The following is a 10,887-nucleotide window of genomic DNA, read 5'->3' on the forward strand; positions in this document are numbered from 1 at the left end:
CCCTGCTTGAGATTTGTTGGTTTTCTTGATTCCATGGATTGGTGATTTTCAAAAGTTCTGGAAAGTTCTCAGCCATTGTTTTTTAAATATTACCTGTGCCCCACGTTTGACTTTTTTTTCCTCCTGGAATTCCAATCACATGTTGTGTTACATCTTCTCACTCTATCCTCCATGTCCCTCAGCCTCTTGTTTTATATTGTCGATGTGCTTATTTCACTGGCATACATTGTGGAACACTTCAGATCTGCCTTTGCATTTACTAATTGTCTCTTCAGTTTTTTCTAATTCACAGATACAAGGTTTTTAATTGCTATTATAATATTTTTTATTTCTAGAACATCAGTTTGGTTCTTTTGCAAAGCTACTCCTATTTTCTTATCTCTCTTTTAGTTCTTAAATTATTTTTAAACATATTTAAATTCTATGACTTATAATTCTGGTGTCTGAAGTCTTTGCAAGTCTAATTCTACCATGTTGTTTTTTATATCCTTTGATCTTGGTGCTTTGCTGCCTTGTGTATCTGGTGAAGTTTTATTTAAGCTCCTCATGTTTCTTGGAACTTAACCAGTGAGAATTCTTTGAGGACTGAGATGGATAAAGGTTCAACCAAGTAGGAGCTGCACTTCCTTCTATCAAGTGTATGACACCACCACTATTCTGGGCCACTTTAAGTTCTTGGCTAAAGTTTCTTGTGTAAACCTACATGAGGCTGTCTTGGTTCTCAAGGAAGACCTTTTTTCACTCCAATAAGTGGAAAAGTTCAATTTTCCCTGGGACACCAGGATAGCAGATTTATTATTAGTTCACAGAGAGTACCACCCTTTGGGGTTCCAGCTTTATAGAGAGCTGTCTTACTAGGCCCCTGATTTTGCATATATCTGGGTTCGTCCTGATCCCAGGGTTCAAAGACCCCAAAAACCAATGATCAATTTCACCTGGTTTGCCAAATACCCCCAAGGCAAAGACCTAGGCTTTGGAATTCTGCCACCTCTCTTATATTTTTGCTCAAGTATTCCTTCCTTTTTTTGCGAGCTCATTGCTGCATTTAAAAGTATTTGTTGTCGTTATTTATTTACCTAGTATTTTTAGCTGTTTGCAGAGGAAGGATCAGTTCAGGCAACTGTTCTATCATGATGCCAGAAACAGAAGTGGTCAGTCATTCTTTCTTCAAGTACCTCCTTTCTCTGGATTTCTTTTCCTGGAACTCCTGCCAGCTATAAAACATCTATCAGCATGGCCAGGTTCTCAATCTGCCCTCCGTCTCACCCTCTTTAGCTCTCATTGCCACCTTCTACAAGACCTTCTCAGCTTTATCTTCCAATTTATCAATCCATTCTTTCACTGTAGGTTATTATTTAGCTCTTCTAGTGGATTTCTTATTTTAATAACCATATTCTTTACTTTCAAGTTTTCTAATTGGTTCTTTCTTATGTTTAATCTATGTTTTCGAGTTATGGGACCAGACCCTCTTTCATCTCCCTGATGATAAAACAAATGCTCATTTTAAAGCCTCTTAAGATGTTACTGTTTTAACTTCCTTGGTTATAAACTCTCCCACTTGTTGGGTTGTTGGCCATTCTTTAAGGCATAGGATTTTCTCACGTATTGTAATTTTTATTTGAGTGTCTATCATGCAGGGTAGTTTGGGTTTTTCTCTTTCCTTTTAGGGCAGTTTTTCTGTCAGGGCACTTAGGGTTGTAAACTCAGGAACACACCTTTCATTAGCTCTTTTGGTTCAGTTCTGTGCAATAACCTTACTCTTGTCCCAGGGCTGGTGCTGAGTAGGAGCTTAGTTGCCAGTCACCAGGTGTCTAGGTTCTTCCACTGCCACAGACAAGCATCCTGTTTCCAACTGCAGGAGGTGCGGGGAGTCTTTTCATTCTTTATTCCTCAGTAAGAGTCACAGGGCTCTTGCTGACTATAGCAGCTAGGCTGTCCTCTTGGCCTTTCAGCGTCTCACAGGTCAGCTCACCAATAGCCCTCTGGATTCGCTTTTCTAGCTTCTCCAGCTTCCCAATAAGGTTTCCATGGTGCAAGGTTGCTCAGGTTCACTTCCTCATTGACAGCTCCGGCTTGGTGGCCTCCAGCTGCTCCTTCACTTTCTCTTCTATGAAAACAGTGTTGCATGAGGCACCCTCCTCGTCTTCACTTCCTTGTCCTCTGGACCATAGTTCACTCTGAGTTCCCTGAGCATCTCACTTTCCTTCTCCTCTTCTCTCAGCTGCTTAGTCTTTGGCTCCCCATCTTCCCGGTCCTGGCTTCTCTTATCCAATTGCCCCCCACCAAGTTTCCTCTGCAGACTCTTCCAACTCCTACTTCAGACCTGCAGGGTGAGCCTCAGGGCACCTGAAAGCTTGAATTCTATCACTGGCAATAAACACTGTCAGTTGTTTTCCTTGAGGTGACAGGTTCACCGTGTTCAGGTTGAAAAAACATCTTCTTCATTCCCAAATGTGAACCAAAGTCTGTCAGACATCATTTAAAGTTTAATGATTTTTCCATTAAAAAAAAATTTGCTTCTTCAGTTCTAAAAGAATTGCACCTGTGCTGTTCCTACAGACCACCATTTTGCTTCAGGATGTGACAGAAGTGCTTCATATATACACCTTACTTTGTTACCCAGAAAAATTTTAAAACCCAGATTTAAAATATATATATATATAATTTGCACTGCCTCACCAAAGCATTCCTAAGTAAGAACTGCATTTATTTTTTTTCTGTGAGAACAGAACGTGACAGTGAAGAGTGTGATGCCTGCTAGGTTGGTTTGGTGCCATTGCCTTGATTCTTGCCAAGGAACCAGCATTTTTACCCATCACCACTTTTGTCCAATCGATCCAAGTATCAACACAGAGAAGAAGGCAAGTAGCTTCTTATTTTATTAAGAAAATAGTTCTGACCTCTCAGACTCTCTTAAAATTGACCCAGGACCCCTGGATCCTTGGAACACAGAATCCTGCTGGTATACGTCATTCATTCTGCAGTCGACCGCACGATGCCTTCAAATGTATTTAAATGTTTTTTAACCACTCCTAGAAGCTTTTTAAACTAAATTTATCTTTTTGGTATAAATCTGTGTTGTTTTATAAGACTAACCCATTTTTTTTATTTTAAAATGTTTAACTTCTTTCATTATCCTTAGTTATAACATGCTTCTACTGAAGTATTCAAGAAACCATTGACTAGACATATTTAAATGATTTTAGCAAATTTTTACATTCCAAAGTGAATCTGCATGACTACAAATTATTCAAAGCCTGATGTGCTGAATAGATACCACTTATATAAGAAATATTTGCTTCATTTAATTCCTTTCTGTCAACTTGCTTCTTTCTACATAGACAGTTCATTTCCATTTATCTCTGTGAGAGCTCAATTGTCTTTGATGACTCAACATTAAGAAAAGTCCAAAGTGAGAAAATACATGTCATTCATTTTGGCGAATTGTAAGAAATAAAATGTAAGTGATGAAAATGAAGACCATTTCCCAGTGAGACACTTTTCAAGGTCAAAGAGTAAAATTGTTGTATTGAGGAAACAGAGACCCCAGTTTGCTGCTTTGCGGGGAGGAGAGTGACTTTTTTCCAAAGATGGAACCAATAAGATATGATTCTCAGGAGGATTACAAGGGGGCAGTGGCCAGATCTCCTCCTCTGCTCACAACTCACATCTGTCACTTTCCTTCCAGTAAGTGCTAGAAATGGACATAAACATGCTTGCATTACACCTAAAGCAACCAAGTAAGAAAACCTATGTTCTCATTTTAAGATGTTCCATTCAAACTAAAGCAATCTCTGTAAACTTACCCTGACAGTTTTCTGGGCTGTTTTGAAATTCCCATTTGTACACACTTATTTAGTTCAACTAATGTTGATTCAATGCTAAATACTTTAATAGGTAGTCCGGAGATGTAAAATTGAATATGTAGTAACTGTGTCCCTCTCTGTAATGTATTTATAATTTAGTAGGAAAAATAGAAATGTTCACAATTTATGATAAATTCAGTAAGGGTTGTGAGGGAGGAAATGGATGAAGTTGACATTTTTAACTAGACTCCCAGGGGTGGATAGGATTTCAACAGGTGGTGAAAACTGTGAAACCATTGCAGGTAAAAACAGCACCCAGGTATAAAAGGCACACACAAAAAAATAACAAGTGGAATAGTCAAGGTGTGCTTGAAAGTTGGCAACGATCTAATTTAGCTACAACCGATCTACACAGATAGAGTAGAGTAGGAAAAACTGGATTAACATCAGAGATCTGTAAGGTTATACCACTATGGTTACACAAACTGGTCACGTCACTTTACCTTTCCATGACTCAGTTCTTCCTCTATAGTATAAGATTATGGGCCCTGCCTTTCCTACTTTACAGGGTCATCATTAGAATCAAAAAATACATTCACGGATTTGTAACAATATGAAATAATATACTTCACACATTTTAATATAATATAATTTATTTCTATATTTATTTTTATTTGTACGTTTATTATATTTTTATTTAGATACTTTATCTAAATGCTATATTTAGATAAATACATATTATATTATATTTTTATTTAAATACTTTATTTAGATATCTGGACAGATGAAAAGGATGGAGATGAACATGTGCATGGACCTTATTGCTTTAGACAAAGAGATAACAGGGGCTTTATCCAAGCAAATACCAGGAGTAACGTGAACAGAAGGAATGCATTTGTGAAGCAAGGAAATACTTTTCCTAAGAAATTACAGTACTACTGATTGCAGTAAATAATTTAAAATTTTAGCACATTTTACAGAAAATATAATTCAGAAGCACTATATTTACCAGTTTTACTTGTGTCAATTTGAGCAAGTTAGTTAACTGTACCATGCAATGAATGTTATATGTCAATTAATAGATTATATCAAAAGTTTATATTAACTTATTATTAAATTTTCATTACTAAGTAGAACATATTCAATATTTCTATTGGGGTTACATATTATTAAGTAGTTCATAGTTTATATAATAGTTTAATTTCAAATTTATAGCAAAATACAAACAATTCTTTATTGCATTTATTTAATACGTTAAAAAGTAAGTAATAGGGCCGGCCCGGTGGCGCAGTGGATAGTGCGCCGCTTGGGAAGCGCGGCGGCGCTCCTGCCCGAGGGTTCGGATCCCACATACAGACCGGTTCCCGCTCACTGGTTGAGCGAGGCGCGGGAGCAACACCTAGGCTTGCGATCCCGTTGCCGGTCCCCGGTCTGGTACGGGGGCAACACTGAGGGTTGCGATCCGTTGCCGGACACGGAAAAAAGACAAAAGACAAAAAAAAAAAAAAAAGTAATAAAAGTAAGTGTTTGAATTCAATTAATTCACTTTGTTTTGAGACTTTATTTTTTACCTCACTGATTTGACATATAGAAATATGAACATAATTTTTAAAGCAACATAATAAGAAACAAATAAATAGAGAGTAAATGTATTTTAATCTCAAATACCAAAATTACTTAAATCAAGAAAGTTAATTTTGAATGCTATTACACCAACATACATGTTTAGAGTTCAGTTTATAGTATTTTATCACATCTGAATTACACTGCTGCAGTGATTCTCAGCCCTAGTGGTTTATAAAATTAATTTCAGATATGCAAATAACAAAGTCATCTGGAGTGCTTTTGTATCCAATTTTTTAAATAAAAATAGCAATAATTTGAGATATATTTTAAATGAATAATTTCCAGGAATTTTATTGACAATTGAATTTAAAATTCCATTTGTAAACTTCATGATCCTCTAACAAGTTCTTGGGTTTAATGAGTCATGCATTATGTTAAAAATTACCATTTCAGATTAATACTTGGAGTTGCAAATAACTATCATAAATGATTAAGAATAGTATTTTGGAAAAAATGAAGTTTCAAGACAACATACAATGTATCTTGACTACATTTAAAATTATCCTCCTTCTTGTAAAAATAATTCTACTGAAAATATTTTGAAACAAAGCCAGGAAGTCAATCTGGTATGATGCCAATTAAATGTTAAAATATATTTTTAAGTCAGAGTAATTAAAGAGAATGGCACTAAGGTAGGAATAGACAAAAAAGGGAGTAGAAAAAAATGGGGCATCTAGAAATAGTTTGAAATACCTACATGGGAAGTTATTATTTATTAGAAGTGAAAATACAAACCAAGAGAGAAAAAAATAGATTAGCCATTACCTAGTTTAAAGCAGCACTAATAAAACGTTCTGGGGGCCAACCCCGTGGTGCACTCAGGCGAGCACGGTGCTGGGAGTGCAGCAGCGCTCCCGCCGCGGGTTTGGATCCTATATAGGCATGACCAGTGTGCTCACTGGCTGAGCGCGGTGCGGGGGACACCACGCCAAGGGTTGCGATCCTCTTACCGGTCACAAAAAGGACAAAAGAAAAAAATGTTCTGGGACATTGAAAATATTCTATATCTCTGCTGACTAATGTGGTAGCCACTTGCCATGTGTGTCTATTTAGCAACTTGAAATATGTTTACTATGACTGAGAAATTTAATACTTAACTTTTCTTAATTTTAATCAACATAAAGTTAGTTAAGTGCCACATGTGCCAGCTGGCTACCGTGTCAGACAGTGCAGCTTTTGAAGATGGCTAGCTATAAGGAAAATAATGAAATCAGCTACTTACCTCATTATTAACATTTCTAGTGAATCTAAGATTTCAAAATAGAGACTCTAACCACAAGCTTACTAAAAAAATAAAGTGATTATTTTAAATAGCTACTGAGCATGGCAGACCATTTTAAACATAATATTTTTAAAAATCATAAAAAGCAATGATCAATTTTACTTTTAAAAATTAAATTTTGCATGAAAAATATAGATTACATATAATTAACGAAGATACAAAAGACAAACTGCAAAAATATTTTCAATACATAAAACAAATAGGATGCTAATTGTCTAAAATGCAATGATTTTATCATTCAATGAAAGAAATTAAAAATCTAACAGAAATTTAAAATCTAATCTAATTAGATATAGGACATGAACAGGAAAATAAATATAACTGGGCAGTAAACATATCAAAAAGGTGTTCAGCATGACATTTTAATCACATAAATGCAAACCAAAATACACAAAATAAAACTTTTTACTCTTTAGATAGATAAAAACTTACATTTTGGGGGGTGAATGCTGAAAATGCTCATGAGCGAGGACGCTTCAATACACTTGTGTAGAGCATGTATTTGTGGCCTTTTAACCAAACAATTTTGCTAATCAATTAAATTTTAAAACATATTTTTTAATTAAACCAGCAATTTTACTTCTAAAAGTTCATTCTACAAATATACTTGCACAAATACACATACAAATAAGTATAAGATGCTCATTTAATAAGGCTTGTAATAGTAAAATTGGAAATAACATAAATATATACAAAAATACCATCATATATTTAGGTTATATTGTTAAGTACAGGTTCTATAAATATAAAATTTTTTCACAAAAATTATTGCTGTAGCTTTATTTCAAACTTTAGTTGTCAATTTTTTAAAAGTTTGACGTGAGAATACAGGCACAATTATTTTCAGCACTGTCTGCTGCTAAATTGACCCTTTGTGCTATAATTTTACTCACTTTCAATTGAGATCAATAAAGGAGCAAGGATTTTTATGGGTAATTATTCTTCTCTAAAACTTTCTTCTTATCCTTAATCTCATGTTCTTTATTATGTCCCATAAAAGGTAATTTATTATATATATTGCACATGATTTTGGAAATTTTTCCCCTTCACCGAATCCAACATGGGAAAGTTGACATTATATTTTTAATTTGTCCTCACAATTAGTAAAGAATTCCCCAACAAAATTTTTCATTGAAGTTCTCATGGCCTAAGTAAAAATTAAATTCAGTTTTTACAAGTTTATTTTGTTTAATGTTATGAAAATAGAATATCCAACAATTCTATGCAAATTTGAATTGTGAAAAGCCCAAAAGCTTTATTATTACTGTTGCTTAAACTCTTATTTAATATTTATAAAGTTTAGCTCAAAAAGGAATGCTGTCCTAAATTTTTCTGGCTTACCCAGGGTCTCTCACTATTGTGCACTCTCTCTCTATCTCTCTGTCTCTCTGTCTCTCTCTCTCTCTATATATATATATATATATATATGTATGTTTATATCTAATTATTTTCTGTCAATCTATTTTTTAGTTTAACTACTTGCAAGTTCATAACTGGTTTTGTATTTAAAATTATCAGCTTCCAATTATCACTAATTCTTGTAACATTTTGCGGTAATAACACTTTTCAATAATAAACATTTGGGGGCCGGCCCAGTGGCGCACTGCTACAGTGTGCCGCTTGGGAGCGTGGCGGCGCTCCCGCCGAGGGTTCGGATCCCACATACAGACCAGCCGCTCACTGGCTGAGCGAGGTGCAGGCGCGACACCAAGGGTTGCGATCCCGTTGCCGGTCCCGGTCCGGTGCGGGCGCGACACTGAGGGTTGCGATCCGTTGCCGGTCATGAAAAAAGACAAAAAGGAAAAAATAAATAAATAAATAAATAATAATAATAATAATAATAAACATTTGAACTATAATTAACTGATAGAATTTCAAAATCTAAAGGTTATAGGAATATTCAAACTCCTAATTAAATCTAGAAAGTTTAAATAAAATTAAAAGTGGACAGCCCAGCAGCCGCTGAGGTGAGCCGAGACCCGTGTGGCACCAGGTGCCCAGTCTAAGGCCCTGGGGGGAAGGGAACTACCCACAGGTCCCACCAGCCACCAAGGACAGCAGAGACCTGCACAGCACAGGGGCTCAGTCTACAGCCATGGAAGGCTGGAACAAGAGCCAACGTGGTATAATACAGATACTGCCACACCTTCTGTCAGCACAAGGACAATTCACCACCACAGTAGCATTCAAGGCCACCATACAGGCAACCTGCCACTCACTTGACTACATTGATATAGGAAGAGTCACCAGTACAGCCTACAAATAGAGGAGGAAATCTTTATCCTCATAGAAAACACCAGAGTAATAGAAGAAGCAAGTCCTCTATCAGAAGACCAAACATCAATGAAAAAATACTAGAACTACAAACAAACAAGAAGATATGACACCACTGAAGGAATACAGTAATGCTCAAATCCAGACCCCATAGAACAGGTAATCCTTGAAAGGTCTGTAAAGGAATTCTGAGCAATCTTCTTAAGAAAATTCAAAGAAATAAAAGAAGACTCAATAAGAGAACACAAGGAAACAAAAAATATTTATCCAGAATATGAAGTAGGAAATTTACAAAGAGATTAATACCTTAAAACAGAGTGTAGCAGAACTCCTAGAAATGAAAGATTGACTCAATGAAATAAAAAACACAACAGAGAGCTTGAGCAGCAGGCTAGAGCAAGCAAAAGAAAGAATCTCAGATCTCGAAGATGGTCTTTTCAAAATAACACAGGCAGACAAGAAAAAGGAAAAAAGAATTAAAAATAATAAGGAAAATCTAAAAGAGAGAGCAGACAGCCTCAAGTGCTTTAACATCTGAATTGTGGGTATTCCAGAAGGGGAAGAGAAAGAAAAAGGTATTGAAAACCTTTTCAAGGAAATAATAAGAGAAAACTTCCCAGAGATAGGGAGAGATGCAGACCTTCAGATCCAGGAAGCTCAAAGATCCCCAAACAGATCCTTTCCAAGACACATTATAGCCAAATTTGCAAAGCTCAAAGACAAAGAGAGAATTCTAAAAGCAGCAAGAGAAAAGCTTCAAGTCACCTATAAGGGAATCCCCATCAAACTAACAGCAGACTTCTCAACTGAAACCCTACAGGCCAGAAGAAAATGGAATGATATATTCAAAACACTAAAAGAAAAACATTGCCAGCATTGAATTCTTTACTCAGGAAGGCTCTCCTTCAGAAATGAGGGAGAAATAGTGTATTTCCCAGACAAACAAAAACTGTGGGAGTTCACCACCACACTACCAGCCCTGCAAGATATTCTCAAGGGAATTATCTGGAATCTGAATAATGATGATCACTGCCAAAGATACAGAAGAAAGAGCAAAACCTGCCATTAAAACAAAATGCCAGTGAGAAGGAGAAAGAAGCTAAATCATGCCACCTCAAATTTCCAACTAACATTGAAGAAGAGAAATAAAAGGGGAAGTAATGATCAAAAGATATTTAAAACATCTAAACTAAAAGCAATTAAATGACAGGAATTAAACAATACCTGCCAATAACTACCTTAAATGTGAATGGATTAAACTCCCCATTCAAAAGACACAGATTGGCTGATTGGATTAAAAAGCTACTCCCAAGCATATGCTATCTTCAAGAGACCCACCTCACCTATACAGACACACACACACACTAAAAGTGAAGAGATGGAAAAAGATACACCATGCAAATGGAAACCAAAAATGAGGAGTAGCTATTCTTATATCAGACGAAATAGACTTTAAACCATAAAATATAAAAAGAGACAAAGTAGGCCACTATATAGTGAAAAGGGATCTATCCAGAGGTAACAATCATAAATATGTATCCATGCAATACTGGAGCACCCTGATATAAAGCAAACACTCTTAGACTTAAAGAAAGAAATAGTCCCTAATACATTAACACTGGGTGACCTGAATACCTGTCTCTCAGTATGGGACAGATCTTCCAGGCAACAAATCAACAAAGACACACAGGATTTAAACTAAACCTTAGATCAACTGGACCTGGAAGATATATACAGAACATTTCACCCAGTGACTAAAGAATATACTTTCTTCTCATCAGCACCTGGAACATTCTCCAGGATAGACCACATATTAGGTTACAAATCTAGTATCAGCAAATTTAAAGAAATTAAAATCATTCCAAGAATCTTTTCAGACCACAATGGACTAAAACTGGA

The 10,887-nt window shown here is 35.9% G+C and overlaps 1 pseudogene; it reads right to left on the reverse strand.

Moving 5' to 3' along the window:
* Positions 1-1,883: 1,883 nt before the first annotated feature.
* On the reverse strand, positions 1,884-6,659 carry LOC103596506 (annotated as a pseudogene).
* Positions 6,660-10,887: the final 4,228 nt, after the last annotated feature.

Source organism: Galeopterus variegatus, unplaced genomic scaffold (assembly GCF_000696425.1).
Source record: "Galeopterus variegatus unplaced genomic scaffold, G_variegatus-3.0.2 Scaffold2034, whole genome shotgun sequence".
NCBI classification, from domain to species: Eukaryota; Metazoa; Chordata; class Mammalia; order Dermoptera; family Cynocephalidae; genus Galeopterus; species Galeopterus variegatus.